General features: G+C 39.2%; 1 protein-coding gene and 1 long non-coding RNA gene across 4 annotated transcripts in view; one reads left to right on the top strand and one right to left on the bottom strand.

Moving 5' to 3' along the window:
• LOC108398533 (uncharacterized) overlaps positions 1-10478 on the top strand; it is a 36746-nt gene extending 26268 nt beyond the window's left edge. The window contains exon 4 of the long non-coding RNA XR_001853446.3: positions 3637-10478. This is a non-coding gene — a long non-coding RNA (uncharacterized lncRNA). The remainder of the gene's footprint in view (positions 1-3636) is intronic.
• The window catches only part of STK39 (serine/threonine kinase 39), a 268447-nt gene that overhangs the window by 21203 nt on the left and 233341 nt on the right, over positions 1-13903 (bottom strand). The gene's annotated exons all lie outside the window — the stretch shown is intronic.

A 13903-nucleotide genomic window follows, 5' to 3' on the forward strand; every position in this document is an offset into this window, starting at 1 on the left:
GAGCTCTGGCCTGCACTGGAGCACATCCCTCTCGTGCTCTCTGCTGCACACCGGATGTGCCACGGCCACTTTCCAGGGAACCTGGCTAAGCGAGTTGTAGACTGGAGGGCAAGACAGAGCTTCTAGCGTCTTAAGCCACCATCCCAGAAATGATGCTCCCCATTTGTGATCTTACACCTCAGGGACATTAGCAATTCAGCTTCTGTCTTTAGCTCAAAGCAAAAATAGCAAAACTGGCCACTTACCTGATTACTTATCCCAGCTGCTAGGCTTATTTTCAATTTAGTTGATTCTAATTTGTTGTAAAGTGCTATAAAATACCTTCATTTAACTGACATCACAAAAAACTCAGAGTGATGCTAATTTCTCTTCCAGTAGCAATGCTCATTAAAAAGATGGGTGTCACTGTTTTCTCCCTTCTCCTGACTGTGCACCTGGATTTCAAAAATAAAAATGCTCCTTACCTGGAACGTGAGCTGAGAAGAAAGAGCTTGCTGTTACTTTAGAGTTTCTTAAGTATGTGCTGGTAACACTGAACTTCAGGTTTTAAATTACTCTAGCAAGGCGTCTGAATGCTGCCCCCTCAACATCTTTCCGGCCCTTTCCCACTTTCCCAAATGAACCTCTTTCCCCTCCTTTCTGGTGCAGACTCTACTGTCTTCCTTGAGCTCAGCCCCCTCTGCCCCCTGCCTTCACTTACAAGTGCCTTGCCTTTCTCCTGGTCACAAGGACACAGGTAATACTCACTGAGGACCCAGGATTGGGGCCTTCTTGCCCTACCGCTGGGGCTACACAATACTTTTGTGTGAGTCATCTATTTCTTGCTATTTTTGTGTCCCAGTGTCCCACTTACAGGCTTGAATCCCTGTCAGAACTAGAAGCTTCTATTTGCTCTTTTGGACATTTGGCCTAAGGTATGGTAAGTATCGTGCTTTACGAAACTGTAATAATATCATTAACAGCCACGTGAAAAAGAAGCAGATGCTCAACACCTCCCTGAATCTAAACAGAAGAGGAAGTAAGATTGTTGGGGGGGGCGCGGATAATCTATCGGCGGCACGGCAGCCGAGCTGATGTTTCTTTGGCAAACTAAGTCAGACATTCTCCAGATCATTTTCTCTACAACTCCCGGTACTACTCAAATTCTGCACATTTTGACAGTTGGAAAGGTAACAGTTACAAAATGACTATTTACAGTCTCTGTTTATGTTCCCAGTGATCGGCGGAATGATACACTTCTCTCCCCAGATACTAGCATATTTCACAACAATCTCATATGGTATTGGTGTTCTAGTGGTGGTGAGTTAATTTATGTGAACTGTGGGGAATGCACATCAATGAAACCCAAATCTAAAGTACTTCCCTAGAAAGAAATTCTTAGCGAAGACAGAAGCCAAGATGGGTTACCTGACACAGTGATGACATAACAATATTGTCTTACACAAAGCCCAAACCTGAACATCTGCTCTGTACACTGGATCACTGCAGAAAGGCAGAGTGCAAATAGGTATGGGTGCCAAAAAAGAATCCAAGCTTCAAGGGGAAAAGGAGGTGATAGGGCGGGTTTCCTATGACCCTGCTGTAACACTCATGTGAAGTGATGGCTAATAACGCAGTGTGGGACACAGTAGAGATCTGTCCAATTATTTTCCTAGATCTCCAGGCTCTTACCTTCATGAGAGGAATGTAGCATAGTATGTAAGGGCCTGAATTCTCCAGTCTGGGTTCCAATCCTGCCTCCTGTTTCGAGCTGTGGCCCCATGAACTTGGGCAAGTTTACTTAGTCCCTTGTGCTTGAGTCTGTGCATCTGTCACATGTGGATAGATATAAGCAGTGCCTGCCTGAGAGTGTTGTTTTTACTGATTGAGTTAATATACATGAAGTGCTTAGACTCGTGCATGATGTATAGCAAATGCACACTAAATATTGGCTTGTTACCTCTACCTTGAACAATGGCATATCGTAAGTGGCTTCCTCGCCTTTGGTCTTAACTCCTCATGAGCCCCTCTTTTTCACCTTCATCAGTTACTTAGAAAAAGTAGGTCATAAATGGAATGTGTAATACCATTTAACTGTTCACATCAACTTCAGAGTGAAGTCCAACTTTTTAATGTGGTCCACGATCCCTTCCACCTAACTCTCACTCTCTCCCGGTCCTTTTCTGCCATTTCCTACCCTGGATTTTGCCTGGAAGAGCTTCAAACCGCTCCCTCCCCTAGATCTCTAACACCACTCTTACCATGTGGTGCTGAAATAAGCCATTACGGATCTGAGTTCCACACTACATTCAAATGCTTTGATACACACAAAATCTTACTCACTGTGCAAGAAGTTCACCTTTGAAATGTATCCACATATACAGACACTGACAACCTCTCACCACCTCCCCTACTACTATCCACACATGACTAGACTTGCATAATAGTTTTTTGTTTCCCTGCTTCCATCTGGGTCCCTCCATGGCCCAGCCTTCAGCCAGCAGCCAGCAGAGCCTTTTTACGTGCAATCAGACCATGTTCCTTTTCTACTGAAAACCCCCCAGTAGCATTCCAGCTCGGTGTAAAAGCCAGTCTCTAAGTGGTCTACAAACCCCAGCTGCTCAGGCCTCCCGTGCCATTTGTGACCTCACCTCTCACCAAATTTCTCACTACCACCTGAGAACTTCTATCCCCGCCATTCCTTCTTCCTCCATGACTGCCTCCCTCCCTCTGCCCCTCCCAGCTTCTGTTCAGATGTCCCTGGCTACCTTAGTAACACCTCCCGCAATGCTTCACTATTTCTTTATCCGGGATTTTCCTTTTTGAAAGCACGTATCACCACCAGACATGCTATATGTTTATGAAGTATTTTTGGAGGCAGCCTTTCACTTACCCTACATGCCCAGAACATAAACTCCAACAGGTACAGACACCTTGCCTGGTCCACAGCTGGGATCCTAGTGTCTGACATACAGCGAGTATTGAGTTAGACGGCTCCAGGACTAAGCCCCAGGCTAAGACCCCAAGAAGAATTAGTCATATCTTCAAGAATTTCTACAAATGTGTCTCCTGGGCAATAATCCCATTTCTCTTCCCCAAATTAACTCGGCTCAAATGAATACTGGGCATCCTAGGTAACCATGACTTTAAAGACTGGCCATTTTTCGTTTTTAAAAATTGAGTTATAATTGACCTGTAACACACTTTATTAGTTTTAGGGGTACAACATGATTAATTTTATACATATTATATATATATGAAGTATGTATATATAGATGCACATGTTATGAAATGATCGCTACAGTAAGTCTAGTTTACATACGTCACCATATGCTGGGCCCTGGGGTCCAGCCCTAAGTTTGTGCGAGCCACAGCCCTGTGGACCTTACGGACACAAGCCCTGATGGCTTTCAAAGTGAGATGTTTTGGGGGCTCATCTCTCAGGTGCTGGCCTTAGGAGTGGGGTGTGGGGTTCAGATCCTGTGCTCCTCAAGAAGGAGCCGGGACCTGTAAGTTTCCTCTTAAGTAAGTGTATATTGCCACACTCGGGTGGGGTTTGTGGAGAGATTGTGTCTCAGCCTCTCGTTTCCATTTCATTTTTTTCTTGTTTACCCAATGAAGGAGTTGTTGCTCAGCAAATTTTTGGTTTCCTTTCAGAAGAACCAGTTCCAAATGTAGCTGCAGATCGGGTATGTCTGTGGGAGAAGGTGAGTTCAGGATCCTCCTTTGCTGCCACCTTGAACTGGAACCCAGCATTTATCTTGATCGATTTCAACTGTTACATCTAATCCACCAGCAATTTCCAAAGTTCTGCCTTTACTCTGTATTTGAAATTGTTTACCTCTCTTCATCTCTACTATCTCCAACCATTTCATCTACAAGGAACCAGCCAGACTGGCCATTTTCCACTCGGTTTTGTTCACAGATGAGAGTCCAGGTCACTGCACAGGTAAACCACCCAGGCTAGCCCAGGTGGCCGGCTCAGGCAGAGGACTCTGCAGTGAGTACCAGAGGATGGACGTGATGGGCATGCGTGTGGCCCAAGACGGTCTGCGGCAATGGGAACTGCAAGTCACATCCTGAACTTCCCCTCTTAGCACTCTTCCCGGGAAAAGCAAGCAGCCCCTTCTGGGAGAACTGTTCCCAGGTGGATCCAAGTGATGCAAAGGGCAGACAGTGGATCATGCGGTGCGCAGCCCCGATCTTCTCTCCAGGAATGGCGTGACTATCCCCCATTGGCTGGGGCACTGGGTGGTGGATGCCCCTTAGTTCCATCCTCTTTGGGAATTCTCCGAGGCTAAGGACAGCCGTCTCCCCTCAAGTCAGACTCTTTCCCTAAAGGCAGCAGCATCCATGACTGACCGTGGCAGTACACAGGCCCCACTGCCTCTGGGCGGGACAACCCTAAGGGACGCCTCCGATGCAGAACTCCCTGTGGGATTGGCTAAACCCTTTGCTGTAGTTGAGTGGCTATTTAATTCCTCTGTCTGCCAAATTCTACTTCCTTTACTCCCTCCCAAATGTTGGTCAAGAAAGTACTCCTCAAAAAACTTGCAAATGCAAATCTATGTCTCTGGGTCTTTTTCCTGGGAAACCTTAAGACTACATTCATGCAAGGATGTGGTACAATCACCTTAGAAGGGTTTCCTTTATCAAATTTATAAGACAGTGTAAATAGCAAATAAAATATCAGAGGAAAAGGGGAATTGAATATATTATATGCCATTTTTCTTTGCATTTCACTCAGAACTGTAATTCTGGGTGGTGAGAAAAAGCAGTGGTTGGAAGGATTTTAGGAATATTATAGGTACTATCAGCAGCAGCCTTAGAGACCAAAATGTCACACAGACTTGAGTATTAGCATTATTTATATATAGCCAGAAAGGATTTTGGAAAATAAAAAAGAGATACACTTGTTATTCTCTTTAAGGTTTGGGTAAATTTCAACTTCTTAGTATTATCTTGGCATAATGGGGAAGTTAGAAACAGTTTAGAATAGCTAAACTGTCAGATATTGACTCTGTTCTTTAAAAAAATATTCATAAAATTGATATTTTGGTCCTGAATTTCCTCTACTGTATTTAAGGCAGGATTTTATGAAGTGGACCACAGTGTAGTAATGGAAGTGTTCAATAATCATTATGTTATTATTACTTATTTTGAAAGCAGTGCAATGGTATAATCAATGAAATGGTAGCCTCATTTAGTTGGTGGAGATGATAAACCTCGGGTTTTTAGCCTGAACCTTCTAAATTGGAGGCAAAACCTCCTGCTCATATTTCTGGGGAGAGGTTCTGCAACTTTTACCAGACTCTCACTGGGATCATGTCCTTTATAATCTTAATCACTGTCCCCAAAACACCTTACACTAACATAAGCAACTGAGAGGTACAGTCTTTTGTTTATTTTTCTAACAGCCTTACTGGAATAAACTGACATATAATAACCTGCACATACTTAAAGCACACACTTCGGTGAGTTTTGACATATGCATGCTACACTGAAACCATTGCCAGAAACAAAATTATGAGCATACCCATCATACCCAAACATTTTCCTCAGATCTGTTATATTTCCCTGCACCTTCCCCTCTTTCTATTCTATCCAAGAAACCACTGATCTACTTTCTGTCACTGTAGATTAGTTGGCATTTTCTAAAATTTTATACCAATGGAGTCATATAGGATGCACTAATCTTGTTTGGAGTTTCTCACAAATCATGATTATTTTGAAATCTGTCAATGTTGTAGCATGTATCAAAAATTCATTCCTCCTTATTGCTAAGTAGTCATTACATTGTATGGATATACCATAGTCAGTTTATATATTCACCTCTTGATGGACATTTGGGTTGCTTCCAAGTTCAAGTCTGTGTACAGAAAAACATTTTCCTTTCACTTGGGTGATACCTCAGAGAAGAGCTCCATCATATGTTAGATGCATGTTTAATTTCTTAAGAAATTAGTGAAATGTTTTCTTGGGCGACTGTACCATTTCTATATTCTCACAAGTAGTGAATGAGTTCACATTTCTTACACACTTGTCAACACTTAGTATGATCAGCAGCTTTAATTTTAGCCATTCCAACTCCTTTGTAATGGCACCTCATGGTCATTTTACTTTGCATTTCCCTAATAGAAGTAAGTATCTTTCCATGTGCATATTTTGTAGAGTCTTTTTATGGCCACTTTCTGACAGTGAAAGTACTAAAAATTTCCATAGACACAAGTGTGGTTTTCTGGGTTAAGTAGAAGGCTTTTTCTAAAACAAACCAAAAGCCTTTGTTAAGGGACAAAAGGCATTTCTTTATCTGAGAAGTAAAATTTTCAGAGTGGCTATCAGATTTTCTAGCTCACCAAGTAAATGAATAAAACACACACGTAAAGGTACCAAGCTCAAGTAGCATCAGTCTGCATCTTGGGAAATCTCCTAGAATTTACTGTATAGTTCAGAAACCTCAACCCTCTTCCACTAGGAATTTTTAAATGTGTAGGTCATAAGTTTGACCACATTAAACAAAGAAGAGAAATAAATGATTCTATCATGGAAAGCAGAAGAGGTAAGACATAGGAAACCCATCCAACTTATTTCTAGGGTACAAAAAACAACCTTTCCAGATCTTTGCTGTCCAAAGCAATAAGTTCTTCTTATTATATATGTCTAGATTCTTACACCCAGGAGCAAATGCTGGAAATATTAACAAGACTATAAGTACATAAGGCATGGTACAACATACTCTGAGATTCTAATGGCAATCTCATAGCCGCTGTTGAGAGAAGACTTACATGCAGCAAGTACTACAAATTAGGATGACAGGGCTACTGTTCTCCAATATATTCTATGAATAAGACAAAAAACAAGTTGTGTCTTCAGTGCCTATAATTATTGATTAAAAACAAGAACACTTACAGAAATAAGCTTTAAGCTGCCATCATAACCTTGTCAAATACTATGAATTCTAGAAAAGTTCTTATCAGTCTAAGGAAAATGCCAAAGGGAAATGAAACATTAATTTTCATAGTATCAACTTTTTCTTATTGTCACTCTTCCTTTGTCTTGATCTATTTTATGAAGAGATTTTTCAATAGACGCATATTAATAGAAAACACACAGCTTGAGATTTAATCTAGTGGCTTCTGGACTGGGAAAAGCTTTGGACAAGTTAAAATTAATGAGACAGTAAACACACTGATATGAGGAATGTTACTTAAGCAATGGACCAATGCAGCCAACTGAGGCAAAGCCATCTGGCATAAGCACAAAGCTTGAAGAAACCTGACGGACTCCGAGTCTGGCGTGTGGTGGCAGCCTTCCAAACAGGAGCACTTCTTACACATGCAGTCAGCCCACGCGGAGGAGGAGAGAGCTGGGCTTTAGTTTACATTATGTGGCACTGCCCCAGAACAGGACATCTATTTTCTCTTCATTCCTTGGGTCATTCCCCCACCCTCCTCACCCTTAATGTGTGGTACATTTGAAGTGAGGTTTACTAGCCAGTAAAAGGTACAGAACAAGGTGAAATATTTCACTTCTGTGATAATATGACTGAGACCTCACTCTACATTAGGCCATAGCCTAAAAACTAAAGGACTTAAAATCTGATGCTGTTTATAGTACTTAACATGAACTTTGAAAAATCACCTTTCTGTGCTTTAGACAAGTGAAGCTCAAAGTAGCCAGTGCCAAAATGTTTACTGGTCCACGTAAGGTATAGAGTGTGCGCCAGACTGGAAATCAACAGTTGCTTCCTCTATTCTTGCTATAAAAAAAAAAAGTGAGTGTAACTATAAAATCTGCTTAACAATATAGTTAGTTGAGTGCAGCACAAGCCAGCACATGGATCCCACTTTGAGTAGGACTACCCTTGACTGCTCCAAAATAACATTAACCAGCTTCATCCTTTCTTAGCCATTCTTGATTGGTTTGGATCAAGTATAAGAAAACTGGCTAAATGTGTTATGTGGTATCTCCAACAACAGGTAAGATATTTAAATCAAACTTTTTGCAGAAACTTCACAATAAGTGGTAGAATAAGAGATGAAAAGGAATGTGCAAGAGTTCATGGAGTACAAAAATTAAATATTTCATAAAGAAGCCTCTTGGAGGAAATGGCCAAGTAGGAGGTTCACTGGGATAATCTCCTCCCATATACACACTGAGGCAGCAACTACATTTAATACAACTGACTCTGAAAATGACCTGAAGACCTGAAGAACAGACCTTCCACAGCTAATAATGAAGAGAAGGTCATATAGAGAAGGGTAAAGGGGACAGAGCCATGATCAATCACGATACAAACCCCACCCCAGCTCAGCCCGTAAGTGGGAAGGAATAAGGTACAGAAGGGGAAGGGGTATAAACTCCCTGCACCCAGAACACTTGGCTCTGGGGTCTGTATGAAACAAACACAGAACCAGACAAAATGAGGAGGCAGAGGAGTATGTTCCAAACAAGGACACAAGAACACATATCAGAGAAATTGCTAAATGAAAAGGAGATAAGCAATGTACCTGAGAAGGAATTCAAAGTAGTGGTCACAAAGATGCTCACTGGAATGGAGATTAACTTAGGGAGGACTTCAACAAAGAGTTAGAAAATATAAAAAAGAATGAGTCAGAATTGAAGATTAGTAACTAAAATGAAAAATACACTAGAGGAAATCATCAGCAGATTAGAGGATGCAGAAGAATGGTTCAGTGAGGTGGAAGACAGGCTAATGGAAAGTAACCACACTGAGCAAAAGAAAGAATTTCTGAAAACAAGAAGATACTACTAACAGATCTCTTACAACAACTGCAAATGAAACAAAATTCACATAATAGGGGTCCCAGAAGGCAATGAGAAAGAGAAAGGGGCAGAAAGCCTGTTTGGAGAACAATAGCTGAACACTTCCCCAAATGTGGGAAGGAAACAGACATCTAGGTCCTAAAAGCACAGAGAGCCCCTAACAAGATGAACCCGAGGAGGTCCACATCAAGACACACAGTAATCAAAATGGCAAAGATTAACAAGAAAGAAAGAATCTTAAATGCAGCAAGAGAAAAGCAGACAGTTACCTACAAGGGAAACCCCTTAAGGCTGTCAGCTGAGTTTTAGCAGAGACTGCAGGCCAGAAGTTAGTGAAAACACAATACTCAGAGTGATGAAAGGGAAAAAAAAAACCTACAATCAAGAATACTCTACCCAGAAAGGTTATCATTCAGAATTGAGGGAGAGACAGAGTTATCTAAATAAACAAAAATTGAAGTTTAAAGGAGTTCATCATCACCACTAAACCTGTCTTATAAGAAATGTTAAAGGGATTTCTTTAAGTGAAAAGAAAAGGCCATACCTAGAAGTAAGAGTATTAGAGGAGGAAAAAAATTTCAATGATAAAAGCAAACATAAAGTTAGCAGACCAATCACTTAAAAAGCTCTTATGAAGTTTAAAGATAAAAGTAGTAAGATCAATTACATACATAAAAATTAGTCATGGGCTACATAAAATAAAAAGATATAAATTGCGACATTATATGGGAGGAATAATAAAAAAGTTAGTTTCATTAGTTTCGTTTTGAACTTAGGTGACCATCGACACAATATAGACTGATTATATTTATGATGCTATATATGAACCTCATGGTAGCTGCAAACGAAAAACTTACAGTGGGGATACAAAAAATTATTAGGAATCCAAGCTTAACACTAAATAAAATCAGAAAATCACATGGGAAGAGAGCAAGAGAAGAAGAAAGGAACAGAGTAAAACTATAAAAACAAGTAAATCTTTAAACAAGACAGAAATAAGTATACACCTACCAACAATTAAATGTAAATGGGCTAAATGCTTCAATCAAAAGACATAGGGTGGCTGAAAGGGTAAAAATACAAGACCCATCTATATACTCCCTATAAGAGACTCACTTCAGACCTAAAGACACATATAGGCAGAACATAAAGGGATGAAAAAAAGATATTCCATGCAAATGGAAGTGAAAATTTTAAAAGGAGTAGCAATACTTCAGACAAAATAGACTTCAAAGAAATGAAACAAAAGACAAAGAAGGGCATTACATAATGATAAAGGGACCAGTCCATCAAGAGAATAACAATTATAAATACCTATGTATCCAACATAGGATGACCTAAATATAAAAAGCAAATACTAACAGATATAAAGGGAGAAATTAAAAGTAAATAATGTTAGTAAGGGACTTTTTGATGCCCACTTACATCAGCAGCTCACCCAGGCAGAAATATCAATAAGGAAATAGTGATGTTGATCAATACAACAGACCAAATGAATTTAACAGATATATACAGAATAATCAAAATCTCTATATATCTGGAATATATTTGAAACAATCCATATCTGTATGTATATATCTGGAATATCCAATCCAAAATCAGCAGAATACACATTCTTTTCAAGTGTACATGCAATATGTTCCAGAACAGATAATATGTTAGGCCACAAAACAAGCCTTAATAAATTTAAGCAATCTGAAATCATACCAAGCATCTTTTCTGACCATAAGAGTATAAAATTAGATACTGATCACAAGAAAAAAACTAGATAAATCACAAAACATGAAGGCTAAACAACATGCTACTGAACAAGAAATGGGCCAAAAAACAAATTAAAGAGTTAATTAAAAATATATGGATACAATGAAGACAGAAACAAATAATTCAAAATCTGTGGGATGCAGCAGTCCTACAAAGGATGTTTACAGTGATAGAGAACAATCTCAAAAAAAAAAAAGAGTCTAGCCTTACAACTAACTATAGGAACTAGAAAAAGAAACACAAAGTCCAAAGTTAGTAGAAAGAGGTACATAATAAAATCAGAGAAGAAAAAAATGAAATAGAGACTAACAATAGGAAAAAGATCAATGAAACTAAGATCTGGTTCTTCGAAAAGATAAACAAAATTGATAAACCTTTAGCCAGGCTTATCAGGAAAAAAAACCAAAGGGAACCAAGTCAGAAATAATGGAGGGGAAGTTACAATTGACTTCACAGAAATTCAAAAGATTATAAAATAATTCGATGAACAATTATATACCAACAAATTGGACAACCTAGAAGAAATGGATAAATTCCTAGAAACATAACATCTTCCAATAGAAGAGAAAGGAACAAACCTTATTCTATGAGACCAGCATTACCCTGATATCAAAACCAAAGGCACTATAAAAAAATTACAGCCCAATATCCCTGATGAATACAGATGCAAAAATATTCAACAAAATATTAGCAATCTGAATTCAAAAATATAAGAGAAGTATCATTTACTATGATCAGGTGGGATTTATTCCAGGGTACAAAGTGGGTACAGAGGGAACACACTTCAACATAATGGAGGCCATATATGACAAACCCATAGCTAATATTATACTCAATGGCAAAAGGTTGAAGGTTGTACTTCTAAGACTGGAAGCTAGAGAATGATGCCTACACTCACTACTCTATTCAACATAGTACTGTAAGTCTTAGCCACAGAAATCTGACAAGAAAAAGAAAAGTCATCCAAATTGGTAACAAGTAAAACTGTCACTATTTACAGATGACATACACAGAAAACTCAAGAGACTCCATTAAAAAACTATTAGAATCTATTAGAATTAGTAAATTAATTCAGTGAAATTGCAGGGTACAAAATCAATAAACAGAAATCTGTTACATTTTTATGTACCAAAAATGATCTAGCAGAAAGAGAAATTAAGAAAAGAATCCCACTGTAATTGTACCAAAACTAAAAAAAACCTAGGAGTAAATTTAACCAAGGAAGTGAAAGACCTATACTCTGAAAACTATAAATCACTGATGAAATAGAAGACATAAATAAAGGGAAAGATACATGGTGCTCATGGATTTGAAGAATTAATATTGTTAAAGTGTCCATTCTATCCAAAGCCACCTACAGATTCAATGCAATCCCTTTAGAAATACTAAAGGCATTTTCACAGAATTAGAGCAAATAATCCTAAAATTTGTATGGAACCACAAAAGACCTTGGATAGTCAAACCTATGATGAGAAAGAAAATGGCTGAGGTATCACACTCCCTGATTTCAACTATACTACAAAGCTACAGTAACGAAAACAGTATGGTACTGGCAGAAACATAGACACGGAGATCAATGGAAAAGAATAGAAAACCCATAAATAAACCCACACTTATATGGTCAATCAAAGTACAACAAAAGAGGCAAGAACATACATTGGGGAAAGGACAGTCTCTTAAAAAAAAATGGTGCCGGAAAAACTGGACAGCTCCATGCAAAAGAATCAAACTGGATCAATTTCTTACACCATACACAAAAATCAACCTGAAATGGAGGAAAGACCTAAATGTAAAGACCTGAAACCATAAAAGTCCTAAAAGAAAAGGTAAGCAAAAAACTTTTGGCATACTGGCTTTAGAAATTTTTTTCTAGACACATCTCCCCAGTCAAGGGTAACAAAAGCAAAAATAAACAAGTGGGATTACCTCAAACTAAACACTTCTGCACAGTGAAGGAAACCATCAACAGAACGAAGAGGCAATGAATGGGAAAATATATTCGCAAATGATACATCCAACATATATAAAGAACTCATACAACTCAACACCAAAAAAACAAATAATCCAAATGGGCAGTGGACCTGAAGAGACATTTTTCCAAAGAAGACATACAGATGGCCAACCAGACACATGAAAAGATGCTCCATGTCACTAGTCATCAGGGAAATGCAAATCAAAACCACAATGAGCTACTGCCTCACACCAGTCAGACGGCTAGTATCAAAAAGACAAGAAATAACAAGTGTTGGTGTTGGTGAGGATGTAGAGAAAAGGGACCCTCGAGCACTGTTGGTGGGAATGTAAATTGGTATTGACACTGTGGAAACAAAGTGTCGGCACCAATTTTGAAGAACCAAAAACATATGGTTCTTCAAAAAATTGAAAACAGAAATACCACACAATCTAGTAACTCTATTTCTGGAAGTTTAAAAATTCTTATTATAGTGTTTCTGAGATTTGTTGAAAACAACTATTTTCTTGTTTTGTAATCCTTTATTTTGCACTGAACACTTTAACATGAAAATGAGTTTTTAAAAAGTACACGTTTAACAAAAGTGAAGAACTGAACTTGTTTTTCCAGGAAGCCATGTAACCCACACATAATGTTTGTCAGTGTTTACCACCCACTCTGGTGCTGGAGTTCCATCAGTGACTCCCAGGAATACCAGGAGAGACCAGTTGCCTGACAAAGCACAAAATTCTCTGTTAAGAGGTGGCAGCTACTTTTAAAAGGTTGTTCCTGAAGAAAACGACTTAATGGTGCAGCTGCGGAAGATATGTTTACACATTACCCTGTGAGGAATGCCTTTTCATCTTTCACAAATGTCCTGGTTTGCACGATAAATTGGTATGTCATGCTGCTCACACAAGAGCTAGACTCAGGCTTCCTGAATGTGGATGCCATCTGTCACCCAGTGAGTCCCCAGCACTGAGCCTGGCACCCAGTAGGTGCTAAATGAATTAATAAAGGAAAGATTTGCAAATACCTGGTTGCCAGGATTCAGAAGTATTTTTTTCAGAAGTTGGTATTTCCTCTCCCCAAAGATGAAAAGAAATAGAGCTCACGAGGCAGGGTGAAGTCACGAAGCTCACCTTCTCAGACCTGCAGCTTCCACTTCACATGACCCGCCTCACCCCACAGAAGTAATCTCCCCAACCTTATTAGATGCTTCAAAATCTCCTTGTCCTCTCCGACTGACAGAGGCCAAGTTAGCGTGGAGACGGAGATAACATCTGCTTAGTTCACGGCTATACCCCAGTACCCAGCCCTGAGTCTGACTCACAGAAGTTGCACATTAATAATTATGGAACGAATGAATGAAAATAAACTAGCAGCATATTTTGTTAAAGTTATTATGTTAGCTCTTATACGCAC

This window comes from Manis javanica, chromosome 7 (assembly GCF_040802235.1).
Source record: "Manis javanica isolate MJ-LG chromosome 7, MJ_LKY, whole genome shotgun sequence".
Classification (NCBI taxonomy): Eukaryota; Metazoa; Chordata; class Mammalia; order Pholidota; family Manidae; genus Manis; species Manis javanica.